Raw genomic sequence first — 12500 nt, forward strand, 5'->3', positions numbered from 1 at the left:
TCAATATGGTGTACCCTGTGCCAGCTACACTCTGAGCACCCAAGAATTACAGTGGAATTATTGCAAGCTTAGGATCTTTTCGGTTTGAACGGCAGTTTTTAACATAATTTCTAGGTAACTAAAAAAATTTAAACTTCGTATACTGGTAGAATGTGTTTATAAAACATCTTTTTCTCTTGGCTTTATTGAGAAAATTCTATAGTTTGTAAGATATTTGTTGTTTTTTTCTTCAATTTCTGCAGTTTCAACCAATCAATGACGTCTATTGAGGTGAAAACATTCTGTGCCAAATGAATATGTCCCTCGTTTAAGAAATAGATTGGGTTTATTTATATTTCTGAAGAAAAAAGATACCCTTCTACCCACCCCTAACCCTAACTAACCCTAACCCTAAAACAGATTGAAATGCAATAAATTGATACTAGGGTCATAATTATGGGTGACAATTTCATATGACACCACTAGAAAAAAACTGCCGTTCAAACCGAAAAGATCCCAAGCTTAACAGAGAAAACAGACTTTGTATGTGACACAAGAGCAATAAACACTAAGAAAACATGGAAAATAGGTTTTCTCAAATGCCCAGGAGAATCCCTAGAGGTAGTTGATAGATTCTGTTACCCAGGTGACCTAATTAGCAGTGGAGGAGGTTGTTCTCAGAATATAGCTGCCAGAGTATGAACAGCTGGAGAATGCTCAAAGACTTATTACCTCTGTTGGCAACAAAAGGTTTCTATTTCAGAGAGAAAGGCAAACTCTCTAAGGTTTGTATACAAACTCTATTGTGGTATTGAGACTTGGTAAGTCTCCTGAATGTGGAGAACTTCCAAAGGCTACAAAGAAATGAAGCTAGCATGCTCTGCTGGATGTGCAACATAAGTGTGCATGTACAATAAAGTGCAAAAGGAATCAGATGTAGTGTATAAAAGAGAAGACTGTGCTGGTGTGGTCATGTTTTACAAATGGATGATGTGCTGATCACTTACTGTGGGTGGGACCCCTGGCTTTACATCCATTTTCCATGCTGGCATAGCTTGGACAGTTTGACAGACTAGAAGACAGTGCTAAGTTCTTCTGTCAGCTTTGCCATGGTTTATATATATATCAGGGACGTGCCACCTGGGTAGGCAATGTAGGCAGTGCCTACCCTGAATAAAATAGATTGATAGTAACATTTTCCTCTCATGACAAAATATGCACCTAATTCAATAAATTATGACGGTTACTCTGATTACTCTGCATAAAATACAAAATATATATATTTTTTTTTGTAGATTAGGTAGGCATAATTCGCCCCTGCCTTTCAATCTCAGTATTAAAGCAATGCATAGAACTGCTGTAGTACACGTGCTGCATACATTCCTACAACACCGTTTTCTTTATGTGCTATAAAGGCAGAAGTTATTCTGCCTCCAGCTCTGTCCCACACTTGTGTTTCGCTTATTTTTTTGTTTTACTACATAAACATTACCAAATGCCTACCCTGAGTAATTACTGATGGCACATGCCTGATATATATATATATTATATAATATATATATATTATATATATATATATCTATATATATATATAAAGTGTATGTTAAATGATGATGATGATGATGATATATGTAATAAATCAAAAAAGCAGAGAAAAAAACAAGAAAAACAACGCAAGGGATGGTAGTACATGCAAAGTATTAATAAGATGCTTAGGGAAGGAAATAATTACATAAATATATATATATATATATAATATATATATATATATATATATATATATACACACACACACCACACATATATATATTTCTCTTTATTGCCCACAAGGGGCTAAACATAGAGGGGACAAACAAGGATAGACAAGGGATTAAGTCAATTACATCGACCTCGGCGGAATTTGAACTCAGAACGTAACGACAGACGAAATACCGCTAAGCATTTCGCCCGGCACGCTAACGAGTCTGCCAACGCCGCCTTTCTGCCACACCACACATATATGTGTGTGTATGGGTGTGCATATATACATATCTACATACATATTGGCCACTACGTTTGTACGTTTTGGCATTAGGGAAGGCATCCAGCTGTAGAAACCATGCTAAATCAGACTGGAGTCTGGTGCAGCCTTCCATCTTGCCAGCCCTGGTCAAACCATTCAACCCATGCCAGCATGGACAACGGACATTAAATGATGGTGAAGATGATGATGATGATGATGACGATGATGTGCGTGTATGTGTGAGTATGTTGTAGTCGCTGTTTATCCTTTTATAATCTAATTCCATAACTGGAGTCAATATAAATCAACCAAATGAGCAAATTTGGCTTGGCAGCATGTCCCATGCTTTCACAAATTGTTGCAGGTGCCTGGGAAGTCATGGGTAGACATAGACAACCTCCCACCTTACCCACTCCCGAACCTTTTATAATCCACACTCGCTTACAAGCAGGAATTTCAAGCTACTAGACTAGTTTACCAGTACCTTGCACAGACTAGTATTAATAAACTTGTATTATTTATACTAATGTACAGGTATTCATATTTCATTTAATTATTTATTTAAATTTAAACCTTTGGCATTTAAACCAACAATATCCAACAGAAATATTCTTCCTGCTTTATGCTCAAACAGGCCAGAGCCAGCAGCTCGCTCCTACCCTATAATGTCATTTGTAAAATAAACAATCACATTGTTGAAATCTCAAAGCTATGAGATAATGCATGATTAATTCAAAACAATGTGAATAAATAATTTGGCAGATTAATCTGAATGTTAAAGGGTTAATATTTTGTTTCATTACTCAACTAACACTCTACTTGCATTTTAAAAAAAGGGAAGGACACATAACATGATGTAGACCTGGATGTGCAAAATAAATGGAAATGATCTAGGCTAGGAAGTCTTTGATCCTAGATCAGCTTGGTCATGACTAACCTAGGGCTGAACAACAATAATAATGCACCCTTTTTTGAAGAAGTGACCTTCCTCTCTTAGTTCTAAGAAAATTGTGGTATCTGGCAGACTAACTAAGAAGAGGGATCCTCCTTGCCCTGTTTCTCATTCAAAATATTATTACTATTATCATGAAGGAGGAGGAGGAGGAGGAGGAAGAGGAGCAGAAGAAGAAGAAGAAGTGTCCTGATGCCCTATTAGGCAGTGGCTCTTGTGGCTTCTGATCTTAATTGATTGGAAATGTTATCATGTACATTGTTTTGTCTTGGTATAAAAGATGGGCTACAGCAAACATTCTGCTCAATACCACAGATTTGCTTGGCAGTTGCTTGACCTTAACCAGTTGAGCATGTCCCTTAGTGGCTGACGATATGTGCATCTCTGATCACAAGCAGAAGTAGTGAGGGAGCATCATAGCCATGTGTTGAGAAGAAATATTTTGGGGTTTGGGTAATTCACTTTTGGAAACATGGGTGTTTCATTCAACATCTTTAAACAACCCTTATTCAGGGACCTTTTGAGTGGGATGGGCTACTCAACCTGAAGAAAATTCTAACTGGGCCCCACCTGCAAGGTCATGCATTGTTTAGTAGAGTAGAAGAGAAAATTGGTGTGGATTTTACTTGCATATGTTCACTTTTGAGTTCAAATCCAGTTCAGAGTCAATATTACCCTTTATGCCTTCCAGAGTTGATTAAATCAACCCTTGAACCCCAATATTTTGACTGGTTCTTATTTCACTGATCCCAGAAGAAGGTAAGGCAAAGTTGACCTCGACAAGATTTGAACGTAGAACATAAAGGGATGTAACTAAACACTGCAAAATATTTAGTTTGTCCCCTGCACCACAAGTTCATGTCATCTACAGAACTTTACCGATTGCTTTCCATTATTCTGCATATAAGAAAATAAAAACTAGTCCGGTCCTTGGTTTTATTTAATCAACCACATCTCTCTTCCAATGTGTAACTTTGTGGTATTTCATCTGTGTTTACGTTCTGAGTTCAAATTCCACCAAGGTTGACTTTGCCTTTCATCTTTTCAGGGTCAATAAATTAAGTACCAGTTGAACACTGGGGTTGATCTAATTGACTGGCCCCTCCCCCAAAATTTCAGGCCTTGTACCTAGAGTAGAAAAAAATGTGTAACTTTGTGTCTATAAAGAAATCAGTAATTATTGTGACTGTCTTTTGCTAAAGTTGTAAACAATAGTTGCTACTATGACAACTAGTCATCTGACAAACACAGTCTGGTTACAAATACAATAGTCTCACACATGTTATAGACAGTAACGACTTGAAAAACTTAAAGTAACTCATACATAGGTAACTCCCATCTAAAAGTGAGGGAGAGGGAGATAACTCCAGTAATATCAAATGACTGAAACCTTTGAACAATACTGACTACAAAGATTAGAGTGAATTTGGTCATTTTAAAGTCGGCTGGTAAAAGAAAAGCTCATGGTTTGGTATTATCAAACCCCTTCAATGAAATATATTCTGGTTACTTGGATCTATGTGGAGCTTCTCAACCACATGGTTCCAGGTTCAGTCCCACTGCATGGCAGCTTGGGCAATTGTCTTTGGCTATAGCTCCAGGACAATCAAAGCCTTGTGAGTGGATATAGTATTTGGAAACTGAAAGAAGCATATCATATATATATATATATATTATATATATATATATATATATATGTATGTATGTATGCATGTATGTATATCATCATCATCATCATTTAGCATCCGCTTTCCATGCTAGCATGGGTTGGACGGTTCAACTGGGGACTGTGAAGCCGGAAGGCTGCATCAGGCCCAGTCTGATCTGGCAGTGTTTCTACCGCTGGATGCCCTTCCTAACGCCAACCACTCCGTGAGTGTAGTGGGTGCTTTTTACGTGCCACCCGCACAGGTGCCAGACGGAGCTGGCAAACGGCCACGAACGGATGGTGCTTTTACGTGCCTTTATATATATATATATAGATAAATAGATATAGACATATATAAGGTGAGGTGTCTTTGTGTTTATACTATGTTTGTCCCCCACCATTGCTTGACAACCGATACTGGTTTGTTTACATCCCTGTAACTTAGAGACTTGGCAAAAGAGACTGATTAAATAAATACTAGGCTTCAAAAAAAATAATTACTGGGGTCGATTTGTTCGACTAAAACCCTTCAATGTGGTGCCCTAGCATGGCCGCAGTCAAATGATTGATAAACAAGTAAAAGTTGAAAGAAGAATAGACAAACAGTTAGACATTCAGACAGACAGACAGACAGACAGACAGAGAGATAGGTAGGTAGAGAGAGAGAGAAGGGGTAGATAATTAGATACATACATAAATACGTACATACATAGATAGATAGATAGATAGATAGATAGATAGATAGATAGATAGATAGATAGATAGATAGGTAGGTAGGTAGGTGGGTGGGTGGGTGGCTGGGTGGATGGATGGATGGATAAATAAATAAATAAATAGAGGACAGCAGTGAGGCTTTTTATGGCTAGGAACGACATGGATGAACGGGGGAATACCTCTCGTACCCCCCAATGTAACGTCCAACAAATAAACAAACAGCGGGGTCTCCCTCCCAACTTGTATGTCTATTTAGTAAATAAAAGATTTCCCACCAGGTATTTTCCTCTCAGCTATATTTATTGATAATCTGTCTGGCTTAACAACTTGCCGTAAACTGGTTATTTCGTCCGTCCATCTGCTAGCTTCCATATGACAGAGTGACATGGAGGGGGAGTCCGATATTTCGGTCATATGTTTTTCGTTTCCATTGTTATTCTGCTTCGTTTTAATTATTATAGTGTAATACGCAGCGACTATAAGAAAATGGGGTTTATTTTATAAAGGAAAAAATCTATACGTATAACAGTATTAACAACAACAATTATAACACGCCAACAAGGCATCCTCTATACAGTCGTTCGACAGGCTAGAAATAGCAGCCAGATTGCTGTTCAATTACACCCTACTGTCTCAAAAAACGGAATGATATATTGATATAATATAGTTCTAGGTGCACTAAAAGACGAGTTGGTCATGGCTGGAATATATTTTGATCGTGGATCTGTTCCATTATTTGCAACAAGGGCACCAAAAGAAAATATACTAAAGGGTATAAAATTTATAACAAATGTACTAGGTCAAGTGATGAAAAGAAAAATTACATATCCAGTAATTGTAATGTAATACATACATACATACATACATACATACATACATACATACATACATACATACATGCATGCATGCATGATGCATGCATGCATGCATGCATGCATGCAAGTACAATATATGATAATAATATGATGAACGGAAAGGGAGATATCCATGTCGGGTAGCTCATAGTACCCTAAATAGACAGATTCCGACAACTGCACTCAACACAAAAGTGCACTCTACACTACTGTCAATATCTGAACGAAAACTGAAAATTGAGCTTGTCTAACCAAGGCAACACCCTAGTTTCTCTCTTAAAGGACTAAAGTTTCTTCATTTGAAAACGGAATTCGTAAATGTCAACTTAATAAAGTGTCGGATTTACAGAGAAGTTCAAACGAAGAACTGTAAAGTTCTTGTGAAGTCCATTCGTTGCTGTTGTTGCTGTTAGCGACGCAAAACATGACGGCAATCTTCCAGCTGTTCCATATATATATATATATATATATATATATATATATATAACCACCCACATTTTAATAAATGACAAACCATGATAATAATGAAGGTGATTATGGCTTCTGTGATATCAGTAAAGGTTTATAAATAAACAACTAGAATTGTTGTTGTCGTGGAGACTAGTGGTGATCGTCGAATGGACAGCTCCAGATAGGTCAGACATCCGTCAAGTCGAGGGCCATATTGCATATTCTGCCATGCGATCGTTTAATTTAATGTGGTGTAGTACTACAGTCTGTTGTAATTGCTTAGCCTCAAATTAGCCCCAGTCGACCGTCTTGTCATTTCTAAGTTGTTGTTTTTTTTTTAAGATTTGCTTTATCCGAAACTACATTATTTTGGGCAGGCACGGTCTCTTATTTTTATGCCTAAGTATGATCTGAGGGAGATTTTACTGCTATTGCTAGCAGCTCGAGCGACGACCATGGAGATGATGGAACATTTGGTTCCTAATCCAAAGAAAGACAGACCTTAACCCAGAGGAACGATAGCATCACCTTTCAATGGGTTACAGCACCAAAACAATCCTGATATTGAAGTAAACATGAGACTGGCAGACAGATGGGACGAACCATATCTACTCTTCTATAAATAAATACATAAATAATAAATAAAAGATACTGCGCATGACTATAGAGGGAGCGTGCGTATATCTACCCGGATTTATCTGTTGGGTACCCCACCTCAATATAAGTACGGTACCATAATGTAATGACTTCTTCCGCAATCTATGTACTGGCACTTTATGTAGTCCAGTCTTAAGAGTACCGGGTACCAAGTGAGAAAGACATCTTTTAGATAGTTCGTATGACATTAGGAAATTTAGTGATGATGATGGTGACAATGATGGATATCATCATGATGAAGACTTCTTACATAGTAGGTACAAGGTCTGGAATTAAGAAGAATATAGAGGGAGCAGGGGGTCAGCCGATTACATCGACCCAATACCCCCGTCCCCCAGCTGTTGATTTGCACTGTATTTTACCGAGTCCGCAGGGAGAAGAAATGGCAGGATTTGAACTCAGAATGTAAAGAGCCATAACTAAATACCGACGCCTTAACAAGCTTCATTTTTTCGTGGGTGGGAGAGCCATTTGTGTAGAGCCGGGTGTACATTGGATTGAATCAATGTCAACATACATACATACATAGGCCTAAAAATTAAACCATTAGTACACGTTTATAAAAAGCAAAGTCTTCTTGACTTCCGCTGGATTTGAAAACAAAACACATCTGTGAAGCATTAAGATGCCTTACTGCCAACTTACACACACACAGACTTGGAGGTAATGAAATCCCTATCACCGAAGGGGCTTCCTCTACAGCAGCGGTCCATAACCAGTGTCCGTATGACCCTTGCAGGTCCATATAAGATTTTGTTGATAAAATTTATGTACAATAAATTGGTTAAACTTCTGCAATGCACGAAAATTCTTTAGCAATATTTAATTAAAAAAATATAAAAGGAGTTTTTAAAACATTGAATGGTTATGGGGTTCTCCTTCGATTAAGAATCAAAGGGGTCCATTGGCAAAAAAAAAAATGACTGAGAACATCTGCTCTACACTATTGTAGTCCGATGTGCTACAAACAGCAACTAAATCCCCGACCACTCACTGTTGTCTGAAATGGAAAAATCGAAGGACGACACATTTAGATAATGTAATCCGAGATACACTACAACAGGCAGGATAGCCACAGTTGGAGCCCCTCTGATCGTTGACAGATTTGCTAGGTCATGACGGACTTGGGGTTAAACAACAACAATAGCTGTAGTAATAATAACAATAATGTGGGTGATAATGTTTGGTTTGGTGTACCTGCACTTACCTGTGGATATCTTTCACAAGTGAGTGAAATCCGGTGCACACCCAATACTGGACACCAATAATATACAGCTATGTCGTCAAATCGATATATACATACTGTAATATAATATTATAAACATTATCACGCTTGTTCTTGTTGTTTGGTTTAATTCGGGCAACAATTCCGATTAATTAAATAGATGAATAAATGACAAAAACTACAAAGATCTGAGGGAGATCCTACCTAGACGCAAAACCTACAAGAAATAGCAGACAACCTCCCTCAAATCATACAAACCATACACCCAAAGTCTTCAAATAAAAAAAAAAGATAAACAAAAAAAGACACGTTGTTGAAATGGTAAAAAAAACTCTCAGGAGATCTAAATAGCAGCAGAAGAAACCCCACTCAGGCAAGTGTTTCTTTCGGCCCTTAACTTCTTACACTTTAAAGGGGCCGGGACGTAATCCAAGTTATGATTCGTGGACGCCTTTCTGCTGACACTTTTCAGTTCTGGACCATCCTAAACTAGATAGAATGGTCACAGCTGGAATATCTTTGACCATAGGTTTATTCGATCAGCATTTACCTAGGGCTAAAAATTAACATATTTTTATCAGTGTAGTTAGTCTTCAGTGAACTTTGTCTCCTAATTAGAAACCGGTTGTTTCTTGGAGAACTACGACGAAAAAGATTTTAAAAAGACCATATACACACGCACGCACAATATAAACATCTATATATATTGTGGTAAGTTTAGAAATGGACCCCTGTCAGTTTTAAGGGAATTTCAAACTGTACTTGTCCGTTCGTAACTCACTTCTTCCATCCTTCCTTTACGGGTGCGAAAAAATAACATTTCACTAACTGCTTCACGGGTCATGGCCAAACCTCACCGAGACAATAACGAAGCTTTTGTCTGGTCATTCGACTTATAAGAAAGAAATTGTAGCTAAATCGCCTACAAATCCATTCAACCAGCTTTAAAAAGAAATAAAAGGGCACATCCGATGGCGTAGAACCTTGATACACTATACCTGAAAAATAATAGATGGACTACTCATAGGTTTGCTCGACAAGGAATGAACGGGAGTTAAACGATGATAACAAAGTAGGACAGCACATTGGATAATGGAGTCCTAGATGCAATACAATTTGTCCGAATAACAGACAGGACCGAAAAGGCTGGAATATCTTTGATCATAAATTTCATAAATGTGTTGAGGCTAGCCTGAAGCTGAACAACAACAACGAAGGCAGAACACTTGGTAATGTAGTCCTAGTTACAACGCACTGTAAATAACAGGTGAAACAGTCACGGCGGAAAGATCTTTGGTCACAGTTTTAATAGATGGAACAAGGCCAGGCCCGTCGCAAGACTTTGGTGCCTGGGTATGCTTCAGAATATTCTGAATGGGCACTAATTTGTAATAATGTGGAGTTTCGAAATAAGTGAATCACTGTAAATTTGAGAGTGCCCCATTGAAAAGTGAGTGGGGGCAGTGCCGTCCAGTGCATCCCCTTAGCCACAGGCATGATCGAGGTTGACTTGGAGTCAAACCACCACTGTACGTCAATGTTTCCTATTTGGGAACCAGGTGCCACTCCTTGAAGCAGTGAAGCTCGGTGAGCTCACCCCACTGAGGCCATGTCTTCTGTCCCATAATTGTCCATCGGGGAATAATCCCAGTTAAACTTTAACGAAACAATTTTGGCACAAGGCCAGCAATTTTGGGGAAGTAGTAAATCGATTTATATTGACCTCGGTGCATAACTGGTACTTTTTTTTATCGATCCGAAAGGATGAACGGCAAAGTCGACCTCGGTGGAATTTGAACTCAGAGAGTGGAGACGGATGATATGCGGCTAAGCATCTTACCCGCGTGCTAACGATTCTACCTGTTCGCCGTCTTAAACTTTTACAAAACAGATTGACGAGAAAGTGTTAAGGCCAGGGCAGCCTGCCTCACATAGGAAGCTCATTTCTGTGTCAAGCTGAGGTGAGAATTTTGGCGATCATTCATTGATTAACCTTGACATCGAGCTTGGTATTCACTCGACGGTTGTCAGCAGTGATCATGGGACAGGCTAGTGATTAAAGTGTCAGGTAGGTTTAAGGTAGGATGGGCGTGTGTTGGAGAATTTAGGAAGTACTGAGCTTTAACAAAACATACTGTAGGTGTAGATTGAAACCGTGATGTATCAATAATAAAAGAGGGAGAGAAAAAATACAGTCTGTTCGGTTCTATTGACTAAGTGTGTCGCTACTTGATCATGCGACTACCTAAAACTACGAGTCAAATTCTCCTCGAATTAAACCCCCACCATTTTAGAAAAGGACACGTTGGGTTATGCGGTCTTGGTTCCCCTGCGCATAAGGTAAAAAAAAACAAAACAGAATGGTCACGGTTGGAATGTCTCTAGTGATCGGGGATAACTCGGGGTTAAAAAACAATGACCAAAGACCATTCTTATGGGGGTTTTTTCAACAAACGAACGAGTGGTTCAATCGTGAGCACCTAACATACATACATACACACACACCACACACACACATATATATATATATATATATATATATATATATATATATATATATATATATATATATGTATGTATATATAGGGCTGAGTCAAAAGAGGGTGCTTTGACATTCATGCTTTTACTACACGAATCGCTATGTACGCACATACGGTAATAATACCCATCCACCCAACAAGTATAAACACAGATCATTATGGGTATGTAGGACAATCTATTTTAAACGTCCAATAAATAAAATAATAATCGTTTCGTATTTTAAGCAGCAGCAGGTCATAGATTATATCAGAGCGAGAGAGAGCGGAGAATTCATATGTTGTGACGCTAATGCCTTTCCGTAAGTGCTTTAAAGGCACGGGGGGGGGGGTATATGGCTTCGACCGGGAATATTGCTATACCACAAGTAAAATATCTTCAAGGTATATTAAACTGGCCCCTGGTACTTTATCAGCTCTAGATAGATAAAACGCATATTTAACCGCAGCAGGATTTGAACTCGGAGAATAAAGGGTCGGACGGAAGTAAATAACGCAGGTATTTTGACCGACGCTCTAACGATTCTGCCAACTGATCAGTAATCGATTATATCGATTTCTTAAGCAAGCACAGGGGCGTCGAATTCAGCGGCACTAAGTCGACACTAACACTGGAGTTGTGTGTTTATTTATATCTTATCGATCCCAGAGGGAGGAAAGATAAAGTCTACCGTGACCAGATTTGAACTCAGGATGTAAAAAGATGTAAACCTGCATAAAATGAAGAAAAAAAAACTATCCTGTTGTTATTTAACCACCGGTCAAACATGACTGCAGACCTACACGATTAAAAAAACAATCAAAACCATGATCACTCTGTCCTTTCTTTCATTTTGGAGATTTTTCTTTTACTCAGGCGTAGTGTGTGTATCTAAGACTACATTATCTAAATATACACGCCTCTGATCTTTTTTAAAGTAATGGAGGATGATTTGAGAGCGATTTTGCTGCTATGTCTAGCCACCCGAACGACCACAAATGTAACGATGGCGATAATTATAATGCTGATGACGATGATGATGATGATGAACAACTAAGGCCCCTTGACCACACATTATTTACATGAGACACGGGTTAAATAGATAAATAAATAACTAAATAAATTAAGGCAAATCAAAACTTCTCACCTTTTTTTGTATGTGTGTGCCTGTTGTTGTGTTTTCCTTAATTAATTGTAATGATATCCTTCAAACGCAACGACAAAACAAGGAACAAACTATAACGATCCAGGTAATAATAACAACAACAATAATAATAATGTATTTGCCGTATGTCCATCGAGATGACAGTGGACAGCTGTTTCAGGCCACAACGACACATTGGCAAAACTAACCAGTTTGCTGGTGGTGGTCATGGTGGTGGTTGTGGTGGTGGTGATGTTCATAGCCGCATTTATAAAATACAATCATAGCTAATCATTATTATTATTATAATTATTATTATTAAAACCGTTTCTTTCTCTCATTTATGTTTTTTACGTAT

At 38.2% G+C, this 12500-nt stretch overlaps 1 protein-coding gene across 5 annotated transcripts in view; it reads right to left on the minus strand.

Annotated features, from left to right (window-relative positions):
* The window catches only part of LOC115223526 (golgin subfamily B member 1), a 92667-nt gene that overhangs the window by 79795 nt on the left and 372 nt on the right, over nucleotides 1-12500 (minus strand). For 4 of the 5 annotated variants that reach the window (XM_036512425.1, XM_036512424.1, XM_036512423.1 and 1 more), the window contains exon 1: nucleotides 12150-12500. This exon is cut by the window's right edge and continues 372 nt beyond it. The gene's annotated coding sequence lies outside the window, so the exon portion shown is untranslated. Of the gene's footprint in view, nucleotides 1-8463; nucleotides 8484-12149 lie in introns of those variants that run through there. The other variant, XM_036512422.1, reaches the window with a different exon arrangement.

This window comes from Octopus sinensis, linkage group LG23 (assembly GCF_006345805.1).
Source record: "Octopus sinensis linkage group LG23, ASM634580v1, whole genome shotgun sequence".
NCBI classification, from domain to species: domain Eukaryota; kingdom Metazoa; phylum Mollusca; class Cephalopoda; order Octopoda; family Octopodidae; genus Octopus; species Octopus sinensis.